This window comes from Talpa occidentalis, unplaced genomic scaffold, assembly GCF_014898055.3.
Source record: "Talpa occidentalis isolate TD23 unplaced genomic scaffold, MPIMG_talOcc4v2.1 talOcc4.2, whole genome shotgun sequence".
Lineage (NCBI taxonomy): Eukaryota > Metazoa > Chordata > Mammalia > Eulipotyphla > Talpidae > Talpa > Talpa occidentalis.
In genome coordinates this window covers 46,451,204-46,467,140 of record NW_023602073.1, presented here as the reverse complement: position 1 = coordinate 46,467,140, position 15,937 = coordinate 46,451,204, and positions in this window count along the sequence as shown.

The following is a 15,937-nucleotide window of genomic DNA, read 5'->3' as shown; positions in this document are numbered from 1 at the left end:
TGCCCACTAGAGGAGGGAATATGGACAGTAACCCCTGAGACCACACACAGCTGAAGTGAATGTCTGTGCCCCCAGCGCCTCCCTCACCTGGGCCTAACATGGAGTCTGGGCTGGATTTGCCTGAGGACTGGGCAGGCCTGGCTCCAGGGTCTTCTGGCCTCCAGGCCTGAGCTGTCTCTTGAGGCCCCGAGGTCTGTCCTTCTCCAGCCTCTTTCTGAAAGTTCCTGGCAGCGGGTCATGGTGGGGCTGCTCATTCTCTGTAGGAGGAACCCGGGGAGGACACTCAGCATGCACATTTATCTGTGAGGGCTCAGGGATTTTCTTGATTTTTTTTTTTTATCATTTCCACTCTCCATTCTTTTAGTCACTTGTATTATTAACTAGTTCAAATCTCCTGGTCGATAGACTCAGTTTCTTGTAGGTCTTCTCTCTGCTTGTCATTTCTTTTCCATTTATATTTAGTGGGAGTGAGACTTTAATATTCCATTTCATCTAATGATTTATTCATTTCTATGATTAAATCTCTAATTTTCAAGAACTCTTATTCTGAGCACATGAAATTTTTTTTAAGATTTATTTATTTATTTATAAAAGAACCGGGGTACAGTCCAGATGTGCAGGTGGGTGAGCAGATTCACCAGAGACAGAGTGGGGAGCAGAACAGGCAGACTGATGAAATACACTGCAGAGGGGAGCAGCAGGCAAGACAGGAGAGGTCTGTTGCACCATGTGGTAACTAACCTTCCTGGCCAGCTGGATTGAACTGGTGCTGCAGAGGCTGCAGACAGCTTCACAGCACTATGCTCAACTGCCTGCGCCAGCAGGGGAGGCCCAGCACTTGAAATTTTATAAAGTCTTTTTTCTTTTTTCTTTTCTTTTCTTTCTTTTTTTTTTTAGTACTAGAAAGTTAACCAAATTTCCCTATATACACATAGGGAATCTACATCTAAATGAGTGTCTGAAATCCCTGAGGGAAATAGGGTGTGTCTCCTGAGCTAAAGAATGTGATGGGGCCTGGAGCCTCCAGCAAGGAGGAGAGGGGGTCACATGTAAGACAGGGCAGCTCATATGAGGAAGACCAGATGTTCTATAATTATGTTTGCCCTGACATATAGGTAGGTTTTTTGGGTACAAAGCTCATTTCTGGTAATAACCCTAATTTGGGTAAGACTGTTATAGAGCAACCCCGATATTAAACGGGTTCCTTGCTGTGGGTCCTCACCCGCGCGCTTTAAAGGGACTTATGAATACTCTACTACAGACACACGCAAAAGGGTTAATAAAAGGTTTATTTACAAGAGAAAAGAAATAAGAAAATGTACAACTCAGGGAGAAGATAGGGAAATAAAGTTTTTAATGCGTCCTACCCGATCCGACGACCTGGAACCCAAAGTCACTCTCAGAGCTGATTGGACGCTCCGAGCTGGCTGAGAGCCCAAAAATGGAGAGCCCCCAAAGCCCACGTGTCTGCCTTTTGTATCCACCTGGCTGCTTAACCCCACCCTCAGGTCCCAGCCACCTTCCCTTTGGTGGTGATGGATTTGGAGTTCCCAGTGTCTTTGGCTTTGACCTGGGGTGGGGGTGGAGTCCACAAAGCCTATATGGAATTTGCTTGGGACATCCTTTTCCCCTAACAAGACCAGCAGTTTCATGCCAGGTAGTTCTAGAAGTGGTAAACGTTTCTTAAGATGAACCCCTGATGAACCCTTAGATGGAAATAATTCACATGCCAAAGTGGCCTGTCTTGGGGACACCTTTCTGAACACATGGGCGAGGCCTGTCCTTCAGAGCATAATAAACGAGGGGAAAGCAAATGAGGGTGAGGATGGGGCCAGGACCAGGAGCAGATGAGGCTACAGTCCTCCTCAATATGGTTAGGTCCTGGGCAGTCTTGGAGGGGGCTGAAGGAAGAGGGAACAGGCTGGTCTATGGGGCCAGAGCACGTGTGTCTGGAGTGGGAGTGACAGCTATGGGAAGAAATAAAATCTGTTTTCCTCATGCTTAATTTGTTTTTTAATATTTTTTTCATCTCTGGATACAATTGCTAATAGTGTTAGGGGTTCTGCTTCTCTCTTTTCCAATAAACCCGCTCCTTCTGTTAGGGGAAAAGGCTGTCCCAAAGCAAATTCCATACAGGCTTTGTGGACTCCACCCCCACCCCAGGCCAAAGCCAAAGACACTGGGAACTCCAAATCCCCTCACACCAAAGGGAAGGTGGCTGGGACCTGAGTGGGGTTAAGCAGCCAGGTGGATACAAAAGGCAGACACGGGCTTTGGGATCCCCCATTTTGGCTCTCCACCAGCTCACAGCTGTCCGGCCAGCTCTGAGAGTGCCTTTGGGTTTCCAGGTCGGCGGATCGGGTAGGCGCATTAAAGACTTTATTTCCCTATTTCTCCCTGAGTTGTACATTTTCCTTATTTCTTTTCTCTTGTAAATAAACCTTTTATTAACCCTTTTGCGTGTGTCTGTAGTATTGATAAGTCTTTTTAAAGCGGGTGAGGACCCACAGCCAGGAACCCGTTTAATATCGGGGTTGCTCTATAACACTTCCTCCCAGCACGGGCTCAGGTCAGGTTTACACGTGTCTTTGTCACCTTTACTCAGTGTCCATCTCTTAAGACAGTGCAAGCTCCACATCTCCCAGGGGCCTCTCTCTGCTCCCCATTGTATCTGCAGGGGAGGCAGCTCGGGAGGCAGGAGCCAGCCAGAGAGGGATGCTGGGAAGTGAAGAGGAGGCAAAGGCAGAGAACACTTGGGAGATGCTTCCTGGTTCACTGAGAAAAGCATTTCTCAAAGTGTGGTCTGTGGAGCCCTTGAAGTCACCCAGAACCTTTCATGGGATACATAAAGGAAAAATATTTTCAAAACATCACTTAGACACTATTTCTTCTTTTCACTATTTTGACATTTGCTGAGCTAAATTTTAGTAAGAGTGGAGCTTGTAGTACCACTGCAGAAGTAGTGATTCTTCACCAGCACTTACTACCTGCAGGAACAAACATTAAAGCCAGTTTCACTTGCAAATGTACTGTCTGACTTGCTGGCGCTTCCTCGTGAGGAGAATGAAGCAGAAGGGATGCGCCAAGTCAGAGTCAGGCTCATAGGAGCTGAGACTTCCTGCCCCCCCCCCCCCACCGTCACTCTCTTGAGGTGACTCCTTGCACACGGTGGACCCTCAGCTAAGGGATGCAAACAGGACAAGGACCTGAGGTTTTCTCCAGGAGTCACATGCATGAGCTCTGAGGCAGGTCCTTCCATGCTGATCATGACCGTTCAGATCCGCAAACATCTTGTCTCCATCGCAGCCTCGTGGGACTCATAGCAGGAGCCTCTGAGTGAGGCCCCTCCTGCTGCCTCCCCGACAGAGACTGTGACAGATGCCAGATCTTTGGTTTAGCTGCTAAGTTTGAAGTGATTTGGTACAAACTGTTACTGGAATGCAACTGTCTCAGGGATGGGAGCTGCAGGACAGTAGTGTTTTCCACCTGCTGCTCCACCACAGGCAGTTGTGGCAGTTGCTCCTCAGAACCCAGTCACTACCATTTGTAATGGGCCATCAGGTGTGAGCTGTCACCTGATTGGTGCTAACCGGTCCCATCAGACTTGTGGGTGAAAGGATAAAAGCCAGGGTTGGAGGGAGCTGAGGAGCCCCCCCTCTCAAGAAAGGAGACAAGGACCCCAGCCCTGACAGAGAGGACAAGGGAGCCCCTGAAGGAGAGATGGTGCCAGAAGCCCCTGAAGAAAAGAAGATGGTTCCAGCCTCTGAAGAATGAGGAAAAGAAGCTTCCAGCAGCTGCCCTCCGAGGAGGGAGAGAAGCCAAAGGACTCTGTCACAGTTGGGCCTCAGTCCGGTCCCTGACATCACCTGAGAGGAGCCCAAAGACCCTGGGCCTGGCGTCTCAAAGAGCTGTGTGTTGCTGGTGTAACCCAACCACTCACAAAGAGCCTTTAACCCTGGGCGTCTCTGACAATGCCTCTGCAGACCAGTCATGGCCATCACTACTGGCCGGTGCTGTCCAGCACCCCTGGTGACCGGTGGCGACCATCACTGATGCTCCCTGGGTGAGGCAGCTGCCACTCATGGATACAGTGAGATCTTTGATTCCCCTGTTTGTAAATAAACCACATGGTTGTTCCTGGAGCCTGAGGTCTCTTGCAAATGTGCGAGTGGCTGAGACCCACAGACAGTGGCCTGTCCTCTTACTGGGCACTGTCCTTTGTTGGTCTGTAGCTCTTGGTTTGGTTTTGCCTTTTGGCCTTTGGGGGCCTTATGGCGGCTCCCTGTTCTCAGAGCCTGGGCAGGGCGTGGCTGTTCCTTCCATCCGGCCTCCTGCCCTGTGGCCTCTTCGTGGACCTCTCTGCCCCTGCTTCAAAACCACTAGAAAATTCAGGCAATAAAGTGGTAAGTGGCTGTTTACTCACAAGAAACAGTGGAGGCCAGAGCAGCTGGGGTGACACAGTCAAGGTCCTGATAGAAATAAGGTGTCAACAAGAATTCTACATCCCCTGGAAGTGTGCTTCAAAATAAAGATGATTTAAAAAAATTATTTTTACTGTTTTTAGACTCCATTTAATTTTTCTGTTCATTTCTTTTTCTTCACACTATCCCCAGAGCGATGTCTGCGGGGTCAGTCACAGAGGGCTGTCCGCAGCCTGGAGCTGTGAGCGGGCCAGTCACAGAGGGCTGTCCGCAGCTGGAGCTGTGAGCAGGGCTGACTCTGACCTGCCTGCAGGGAGTGGGGCCCTGGAGCCTCAGAATCAGCCCCAGGGCTGTACTCCAGGGTGGCTCAGGCCTTCTCTGCCCTCATCTTGTCTCCCTGAATCTCCCTGACACCCCAGCACTGAGAAACTGAGGGGGATGTTCTGTAACAGGAGGGGGACTCCCCTTAACCATCTGTCTCCCCCGTCTCTCTGCCATCTGCTGCATCAAGACAAATATGTAAGACCTTTAATGGAAAGAACTTTAATACAATTCGTGTGCAACAAAGAAAAGGGAAAGAATAAAGTTTCCAAACCAAGCACCCAAAGTCACCATCCCCTGGTGGGTAAATGTTCAGCCAAACAGGTTGGCTCAGAGCAGGGCCCAGGGCCTGTCACAGTCTAAAGCACCTTCCTGTGGGACCCATCGAAAAGGGTCAGAAAAAGGCTAGTCTGGAAGGAAAAGAGAAAAACCAAGATAAAAAGCTGCCATTGTCACCTCCCCGCGGTCTCTCACTCACCTCTGTGTCACCCAGTCCAGGACCAAGAAGCACATGCAGCTTCTTCACGTGTCTCTCTGCTCCATGTGCCTCCCCCAGGTCTCCTCTTGGCTCTTTCCTTTCTTCACTCTCCTTCCCAGCTGCTTCTCCTCCCTGCTCAGCTCCACCCTCCAAGGGTGGGGCAGGGAACCCAGACCTTCCCCTGGGACCCCCCTGTTACAGTCCTCTCCATCACCAGCATGTGCGTGTATGTGGGTAACACCAGCCCTGCAAGGACGGGCAAGGCCTCGGATGTGCACAGTTCCCTGGGCAGTCACAGGCCAGCACTGCTGCATCCCCCCAGGGGAGACAGACGCTCCCAGCCCCCCAGTGAGAGCCCGTGTCACCCACACAGACCTTCCCCCCACAGTGTCCCCCGTGCTGCCCCTTCCCTGCCCGGTCCTCTCTGGCTCCCCACTGCACCCCTTCCCACCTCTGTCCCCCAAGTCCCCATTTCCACCCTCTGCTCTCTTTTCCAGGAGTCTCCCCATCTTCCTAGCCAGTGTCCTGGGACCTCTCCTAGGGCAGAGATCACTGGGTGTATGATCAGTTTTTCAGTTTTCAAAGAAACTGTCAGAGATCTTCCACAGGGAGCGACCATTTTGCATTCCTGCCACCAGTGATGAGGCTCCTGTTGTCCACATCCTGGGCAGCACCTGGTATGGTGCAGGTTTGCCTTTTCAGCCTCTCCTAGGTATGATGGCGTCACTGTTGTTCTTAACTGTCTTTCCCTAGTGCCCCGTGATGCTGAGCATCTGCTCATGTTCTTCCTTGTCGTCTGTATCCTTCTGGTGAAATGTTGTTAAGCCTTTTGTCCACATCTTTACTGAGGTACCATTGATTAGTCCACTGTTTTTTCCTTTTTAAAATCGAGTCATTTCTTTCTGATATTGAGTGTTAAGGGCTATTTTGTAAATGCTAGATAGAGTCCTTTATCGGATTCATGATTTGCAATGGTTTCTCCCACTTTGTGTCCTGAACTTGACAGGATAACAAACAGTATTGTCTGGACAGAAGCATGGATATAGTCTTTTGAGAAGAAAAATGATAAAATTTGAACTAGTTTTGAGCAGAAACTGGCTGCTTGGGGTGCTGGGGTGAGGAGATGACTTTCTATGTATCTTGATGTTATTTAAATTTCTTGCATGCACTTGAAATAATGTTTCACAAGTAAATTATGCTACATCACATGACAACTTTGAATCTGGTACTTAGGAATGCTTCTTCTGCATGAATTCCTCTGAAACTGATCAATCTAATACTGTCATCGTTGCATAGACAAAGCTACTATGTGAAAGATCTTTTAAAAATGATATAAATTCCTCAACTTATAAAACACTTCACAGATCATGTCCAAACCACGTGTTAACACCAGAGTGGCACGTGTGTTACAAGTGAGGGACCAGCACGTCATCCATCCCCTCTCAGAGTCCATGGTTTCCCTTTGGGTTCACTCTGGTGTTGTCTGTTCTCGGGCTGTAGTACAAATGTATAATGACCTGTGTCCATCACGAGAATATCATGCAGAGTATTCTCACTGCCCATAATGTCTTCTGTGCTCCAAGGAAACAAAAGCAAAAAAAAAAAAAAAAAAAATCACCAATGGAATCACATCAGGCTAACAAACTTCTACATAGTGAAGGAAAGTATCAATAAAATCAAAAGAGTATCGAGTGGGAGACAATATTTGTGCATCCTATATCCAACAAGGGGTTGATACCCGAGATCTACAAATGATTCCAAAACAAGAAAACAAACAACCCGATCAAAACAAGAGGTAAATAGGCACTTCTCTGCATCCCCCCAGGGGAGACAGACGCTCCCAGCCCCCCAGTGAGAGCCCGTGTCACCCACACAGATCTTCCTCCCACAGTGTACCCCATATTGCCCCTTCCCTGCCTGGTCCTCTCTGGCTCCCCACTGCACCCCTTCCCACCTCTGTCCCCTAAAGTCCCCATTTCCATCCCCCCATTTCCACACAGATGGCCAATACGTACATGGATAAATGTTTGTCATCATGTGCTGTCAGGAAAATGCCAGTTAAAACAACAATAAGATACCCCCTCACACCCGTGACAATGACCATTGTAGGGTGGGGAGGAAAAGGAACTCTGGTACGCTGTGGGTGGGGAAGGAGACTGCTCCTGTTAGTGGGCTGCATGAGGGATTCCCTGGACCCTGAAACCTGATCAATCTAAGGGGGTACTGTCATCGGTTGCATAGACAAAGCATACTATAGTGTGAAAGATCTTTAATAGAAAAAATGATAATATAATACTGTGCAATAGAGAATTAGTGTAAATTAGTGTGAGAATTAGTGTGAGAAAGAGAAGAGAAAGAATATAGTTAAAATAACATCCAAATGAAACACCCAAAGTTCCCATCCCCTCCTGGGTAATGCTCAACCAAACAGGGTTGGCCCAAAGCAGGACTGCTGAGGCCAGAAATCCTGCCTAAGGCACCTCTAGTGGGGACTCCCAGGAAAGGGGCAGGAGGGGCCTGGCAAGTCTGGAAGGACAAGAGCAAAATCAAAATCCACAAGATAAATGCTGCCATTGTCAGCCTCCTCTGGATCTCTCACCCACGTCTTTGTCTCCTCCACATGCTCCACATGTCTCTTTCCATGTTCCCCGGGTCCCTGCACTAGTCCAAAGCTCAGAAGCAAGAGTGGTTTCTTCTTCACACGTCTCTCTGCTCCATGCGCCTCCTTCAGTCTCCTTTCCCCATCTTGTTGCTTCTGCCTCCTCTTTAGCCTCCCATCCCTGATGGGCTCCACCCTTCCTGAGGTGGGGTAGGAGAACTGGAACCTTCCTTTCCTATGGATACCACACTGTTACAGTCCTGCCCCTGTGGAGAACAGAATGAAGGTTCCTCAAAATATTCAAAATACACCTTCCACATGGTCAAGCATTCCATCCCTTGATATTTATCCAAAGGAGGTTAAAAACACTAATTTCAAAGGATATGTGCCTGCCATGTTCACTGCAGCACTGTGCACAATGACCAACTGTGGAAACAACCTAAGTGCCCAATGACAGATGTATGGACAAAGAAGGGGTGGTAGGTAGACACAATGGAATACTATTCAGCTGTGAAAAAGAGAAAGCCTTGAATTTGCAAAACATGGTTAAGTGTGGAGGGGATTATGTTAAGTGAAATATGTTTGAAGGAGAAAGTAAAATACTAGATAATTTCATTCATATGTGGAATATAAAGAAACAAAGCAGGGACAGATGACACTAAACCAAAACAAACTCAAGAACTATGACTGGAGAATTGAATCTATGGGTGAGGGAGGGTGAGAGCAGGAAACAAAGAGGGAAGAGAGCCTCATGGACTATGGTGGAGGACTGTGGGTGCCCTTTGGTGGATGTAATGTAACAAACATCTAGGAGGAGTGACCCTGTGAACACATACAGTGTGTAAACTGATGTTGCCTCAATAGAAATAATACAGTAATGAGAGAAAAAAGAAAATGCAAAAAAAGTAAATTGTCTCCTTCATCCATCACTGACCTCAGGACTTTGCCTTCGCCTCCTCACCATCATGCAGGCTGAGGGGCTGGTTTCCCACAAAGTCAGAGGCAGGAGGTGCAGGAACTCCTGGGGCTGCTAAGACACCGCCGAGTAGAGACACTGCAGAGAGGGCAGCTCTGAGGGGACCAGAGACAGAGGGTCAGAGTAACCCCAGTGCTGAGTGAGGGTCTGGTTCCCAAGGAGAGGGGATGTGGTGTGTGTGTGTGTGTGTGTGTGTGTGTGTGTGTGTAACAGGAGAGACAAGGCACACATCAAGCCCAGCATAAATGAATTTAAATCCCACAAAGAGAAAAGAATGTCAGGACAACACCTCGATGGCAAAAGTTCCATCAAGAAGCTATTTTGAGCAGTTTGTGAGAAAGCAATGGGTATGAAGACGAGGAAGAAGTTTAGAAATATGTCTTGGTTGGGCTGAGCTGTAAGGAGCTGGGTAGGGCCCCCTCTCCAGATCCCCTGCGAGGATGTGGTGGGTCTCCACCCCTGACATCTCCTTCCCCCAGTTCCCAACATTCACTTCAAGCTCATATCCTTTGGGGTCACTCTAGAAAACTCACTGGCCTCAGAATCAGAGAGCTCCAGCCTGACCCCCTCTGTTTCCCAGGGGGTCACTGCCTCCATGGGCTGCAGCTACTCTCTGTCTAGACCAGAGCTGGATGGAGTCACACAGTTGGAGGGAGGAGTGTGTGCCCTGCTGGCCTGGCCAAGGGTCAGGATTAGCCCAGGTCACCCCAGTTCCTGAGCTGAGCCTTTGTCCACAGTCCAGGGAGGGAGGAAGAGATGGAGCAGGGTCTGCCTCAGCTCCTAGAGGAAGGTGTAACATTAGAGGGGGTGAAATTATTATTTCTTTCTCATTTTCTCATCATCACAATCCCCTGGAAACATCCAGAGTGAGGGCGGGGTCCTCTTAGTGACGGGCACCCACTACCTGCCCAGGCAGCCCTTTTATTGTGAAGTTTTATAAAAAAAATTCCTCCTGATGTTACTCTTGTGATGGTGGGGGATGAGTGGGAGAGAGGGGAGGTGTTGAGAGAGGCTGGGCCCCAAAACTTCTACAGAAAGACCAATTTCTGACCTCTGCTCAAACAGAATAAGGACATTTTTTCATATCAGAGCCCTTGAAATATCTGAAACCCCTGTGAGCATAAGCAGGGCAAATCCCAGCAAAACACATGGGTGTTTTCAGTATGTTGGTTGGTGTGAAAGTCCTAACCCACCATTACCAGACACAAGAGTCCTCCTGAGCTACTCTTTACATAACTGTATTAATTTCTTAGCTAAAATGATATATATTGAGGTGCCACCTGCCAGGCACTGGGGCGCAGAGTGTATCCCAGGGCTGTGTGTCTGTAACTCAGAGTCCAGCTGGAGACAGGCCCAGGCAGCACAGAGCGAGGGGCTCCTGACCTGGGAGCCACTGGGCCTCCTCCCTGAGGAGGTGACAGGTGACCTGAGCCCCCAGGGAGCGGGAGGTGACAGGGATTGAGTAACCTCTAGGAGACAGGGTGAGGGTCCTGGGTGTTGGGCGCGGAGCAGGTCCAGGGCTGGGCACGGGCAGGAGCTGGAGCAGTTACAGTGGGTGCTGAGGGGTGTGGGCCTCACCCTGGGACTGGACTCTAGCCCGTTCCCCTCCAGCACGTGAGCACAGAGCACCCCACACAGAGACTCCCCCAGAGCCTCAGTTTCCTCACCTGTTTGTGGTGAGGTTAGGGATGCGGTGAGGACGGGGAGCTGATGCCTGTGAGTCTCAGCTCAGGGCCTGTCACATCGTGGGTGCTCAGCCCCTGTCTGCTCTCCTGGCTGCAGGAAAGGGGGTGGGGGAGAAAGTGGAGGTGATGCCAGGCCCTGTGAGCCCTCCCCGCCTGGTGTGGGGAGCAGAGAAGGCAGGTGAGGGTCCATGTTGAGAAAGGCCTGGGGCGCCATGGGGAGCAGAGACTGGAGAGGTGAGAGTGTGAGGGGCAGGGAGGAGGCTCCTGCATTCTGACCAGGGCAGGTGTGGTCACCTCCTCCCTGACCATCTCCTCTGCCCTGCATTTGTCCACCCTCCTCACCCACCTTGCAGGAAAGTCATGATTTCGGGGCCATGAGTGGACCCTCTTGGCAGAAGTGACCTGCAGCATCTGCCTGGAGACAGGGGCCCGGGGAACATCTCCTGTGGCCACAGCTTCTGCCAGGTCTGTCACAGCCGTGTCACTCTCAGACCCACCGAGGGGCCTTGTGTTGTCCACGCTGCCAAGAACCACCCAAGAGGGGACAGCAGCCCCAGTGGGTGTGTCCTCTGAGGACAGATTGTCTGTAAAGTCAGAATTGGCCAGTGGTCATTTTCCAGTAGCCACATTAAATGAGGATCCCTGCAACCTGGTGCTGTCAGTGGCTTTGTTGAGGCCGCTTCAGCAGCAATATTTGACACAAGCCATGGGGAGAGAGGCCCATGGTGTGCCAGCCCCAAGCTCAGCATGTAGCCTCTGCGCATCCCTGAACTCTGACAGCGTTGATCTGGGCTGTGCTGTGGCAGGTGGGAGACCAGCCTGTTGGGCTGCGATAGAGGGGTGTCTGCTCTGGGTGCTCAAGTGAGTATCTGGCCCTGCTGAAGCCCACTCTCACTGTGATGCCCTGAGGAGAGGGGATCTTAGCGTGTGCAGCCTGTGGACCTTTCTAGTGGGCTCTGAGTGACAGCAGCCTGCAATCCTGTATGAGACTACCTGATCTCAGGCATGTGGACACACTGGCAGGTGTTTCATTTATGAATACAGTGCCAGAATTGTAAAACGACCAATCAGAATCGAGCTCTCATGGGTGCCATTCAAATTTTTTGAGACCATTTAGGGCTTTAAATGGACCAATCTGATTGGAGATCAACTGGCACCAACAAAACAACTGATTCACTCTCAGACCCACTAGGGGCCATGTGCTGTCTAAGATCCTAGGAACCACCCCTGAGAGAATAGCAGCCCCACTGGGTCCTGGTCAGTTTGTGCTCTGGCCCCAGCTCAGGAGTCCAGGGGAGAGAAATCAGCACAGGAATGGGGTTTTGTGGGCAGCACAGGAAAATGGTATTTTTCTATTTCTGCAGGACCAGGAGGGGAGGGTGTGGTTTACAACAATCCTAACCACAACGGTCACCCAGCGCTGCAGAAGGGGAAGGTTCTAGGTCTTATACGGTAAAGTGTATTACTGTCATTCTGAATTTGTGACAAATCTTTGGTAACTTGCTCCATTATGGATTAAGCCATACTATTCTAGAAAGATAAAGTGCTACATTTTTCTCTGCATCTGAAATATTTTATTTTTATTTTTTATATTTATTTTCTTATGTCATTGTTAACTTTTAGACAGTATTTGATTTCTCCCCTCAGCATAGTTCCCATGGTTCTCCCCCTCCCCTGACATCTGTGATCCATCACCACAATGCGTTATGCTCCTTCCTCCCCTGTGTGACTCCTACCCCTTCCCTGTTCTGTTGTATGCATCAGATCTATGTCAGCTTGTGAGGTTTATCTCTTTCCTGACATTTGTTCGTTTCTCTGTACTCTCCCTATAAGTGAAACCATTGGACATTTATCTTTTTCCTTCTGACTAGTATTGCATAGCATAATCCCGTCCAGCTCCTTCCATGTTGCTGCAAATGATGACAGTTTATCTTTTTTGATCTCTGAGTAGTATCCCATTGGTCTATAGACCACATCTTCCTGATATACCCATCTGTGCAGATCAAAACACAATAAGACACCAATGCACACCTGTGAGAATGGGCCCTATTAAAAACAAACAAAAAACAGCAACAACACATGCTGGTGAGGATGTGGGGGGAATGGAGCCTCTTCCACTCCCTGGTGTGATTGCAAACTGGTCTGACCAGTCAGTTCTAGAAAGGATCCCAGTCTTCAGTCTCCCTCATCCTATTTCCTCAGCCTGTCAGGAGGAGGGTCTGTTCATCAGATGCCTCTCACATGTGCCAGCAGGAGGGTCTCTTAGTTTGGGGACCCTCTGACTCTGGGAGGGGGTGTATAGGGAACCCCAAATACTGAACTTTCTTTCCCTCAGGTGGAAGGGGGTGCAGTTTCCAGTCCCATAGCTGTGTCCTCATGATGCTCACATGACTTATTACCCTTCATGGTACTCGTGATAAAACTGACTAGAGAAGTTATAACACTCATAATGTGATAAGGTGGCACTACTGAGAGCAGAGTCAGGATTCAAACTCAGTTTTCTTTCATATGAGATCATGTTCTTTGCTGCATCATGTTCTACAGCTTTTCACAGTGATCTGACAAAAACAACAAAATCTGGTTGAGTTTATGAGCCTACTGAAAAAATATTTACCCAAAGAGGTTTACCTAATGGCAGAGTTACTCCAGGCAGATTTCTGCCCCTTCTCCCTCTTTTATGTTTTTTTTTTTTAAAGATTTATTTATTTAGTTATACAAGCACTGGGTACAGTCAGAAGCGCAGAGCGGGAACAGAACAGGCAGACTGACGAAATACACTGCTGAGGGGAGCACTGGGCAGGCAGGAGAGTTCTGCATGCCATGTGGGACCCTTGCCGGCAGCCGGGAATCGAACCAGCGCTGCAGAGGCTGCGGGCAGCTTCGCAGCCCAGCGCTCAACTGCTACTCCACCAAGGGAGGCCTCCCTTCTCCCTCTTTTAAGGGAATCTCCCTCCGTGGGGACCAATCCTCCATTTCTTCTTCCAGAGGCTATGTCCTTTGACTGGGAGCAATACCAGGAAAATCTTGGAGCAGTTTCAGCAGCAGGAACAAGCATCAGGACCCCGAGGTGAAGCTCCTTGTGAGCTAAAGAGAGTGAGTCACAGCCGGATCATAACCTGAGGTGGGGTTTCTCCTCTCCCTGAGAGATGCACCCTGGGAGCTGGTCAGCACCTCCCTCCCCACTCTGTGGAAGGTTCCTGGTGCTGGGATCCCCACAGGCCCAGGAAAGAGGAGCCTCCTGACACCCGAGTGTCCCTGAGAGTCATTCTCAGAGTCTACAGGGAGCTAACCTGTAGGTCTTGAGAAAAAGGCATCGTGACTACCTCTCTCGATTTTTTTTAAAGATTTATTTATTTATGCATACAAGAACTGGGGTATATGCCAGAGGTGTGGGGGTTGAGAGGACTCACCAGAGACAGAGTGGGGAACAGAACAGGCAGATTGACCAAAGTACACTGCTGAGGGGAATAGTAGGAGAGTCAGCAGAGGTCTGCTGCGCCATGTGGGTAGCTCCCTGACCGGGGCTCAAACTCGTGCTGCAGTGGTTGCGGATAGCTTCATAGGTTGCATCTTAACCCCTTGTGCCACCATGGAGGCCCATATTATTATTATTTATATTATTATTTATTTTTATTTTTAAAGATTTATTTTTGTTTACATATGCATACAAGAACTGGGGTAGAGGCCAGAGATGTAGAAGTAGAGGATTTGCCAGAGACAGAGTGGGGAGCAGAACAGGCGGATCCACTGAAATACACTGCTGAAGGGAACAGCAGGAGAGGAGAGGTCTGCTGAGTCACGTGGATCAGCTCCCTGGTCAAGGCTCGAACTCATGCTGCAGTGGCTGGTGATAGCTTGATAGCGCTGAGACTTTAAACCCTGTGCCACCTGGGAGGCCCTATTTCCTTGTCTTTCATCTAACTTCAGACATTCCTTTTTCTAGAAGAAATGTCCATCTCTTGCTCTAATGAAATGATGCTTCAGACATTGCCTGTTGTAGGGGCAGGATGAGCACAGAGCTGGTTTTCTGTGATTAGAGCAGATGGGTAAAGTAGAGTCCTGGAGCTCTCGGTGGCTTTCTCAGGCTTTCATTGAGCCTTTACATGTAGTGCAGCAACCAGGTACACGGCAGGCAGGTGTGGGGAGTGGTGGTGGCCAGGTGCTCAGCAGGCCTCCAAGCCCCCCACAATCTTCACTCTGGGCTGCTCTGGCTTTTTTCCTGTTCCTTCTCCCCTTGTCTCTCTTGCCTCTCTCCGCTTCTGCTTCCCTTGGCCAATATCTCAATACTGAGCCATGGTATACAGAAGTAAACAGCTTACAACAATGTAACAACTGCAGGTGCCCCATCAAGCAGGGAAAACCTAATGGTAGGAGGGCACAAAAGCCTGAAACCATTTACCCTACACTGTAAATACAATTTTGTCTAATAAAACTGACAATAAAAATGTTTACCATAGGGCCTCCCCGGTGGTGCAGCGGTTGAGCGCTGGGTTGCAAAGCTGCCTGTGGCCTCTGCAGCACCTGTTCGATCCCCGGCTGCTCCCCGGCCACCGGAGGAGGGTTCCACATGGCGCGCAGACCTCTCCTGCCGCCCGCTGCTCCCCTCAGCAGTGTACTTCGGTCCTTCTGCCTGCTCTGCTCCCCGCTCTGGCTCTGGTGAATTCTCTCACCCTCCCGCGCTTCTGACTGTACCCAGTGCTTATATAAATAATAAATAAATAAATCTTTAAAAAAATATTTACCATAGATATAAATGGTAATATATGGCTGTGAAGGTATGAAAACAGCTAAGCTGCTGCTTATGATTGACTAACAGTCTTGTGGATGACATGAAAAAGGGAGAATTAGATAAACTTATTTGTTGAAAGATCAAAGATTAATAACATATTGATGCATAATATTTATATGGGGCGATAACATATATTTTAGTTTTGTACGTATAATCCCTTATATATATATATGTACCTATAATCCCATATATATGTGTGTGTGTGTGTGTACCTATAATCCCATATGTATATATAGTTGGAAAATCAATGCTATCAGAATCAATCAATCAATAAATAAATAACTATGAAGGTGAATCAGGTCTGGACTCTGTCCCAAGGAGAGTGTGGTCACAGGAACGTGCTGAGAATGGGGGCCAGGGAGGCTTCAGATTGGACTGTGGTAGTTATTCAAAAGGAGGGAGGGCGGATAAATTGTATTGGTAAGTGAGACACATCATTAAATTATTTAAATGTTCATTGTTTCCAAGAGCAGAAAATAATAATATATCATAATATTCCTGACAAAGGTCAAAACTCCTCTAGTAGTATACTTAAGATTTGTGTATTTCTTCAAATGAAGTTTTATCTCAAAAAAATCTTAACCCAATTTGAACTCTACTTATTAATTGGAATGCTCAAGTATTGAGAAATGAAATGTGTTGCTATCGGCAACTAACTTGAAATGCAT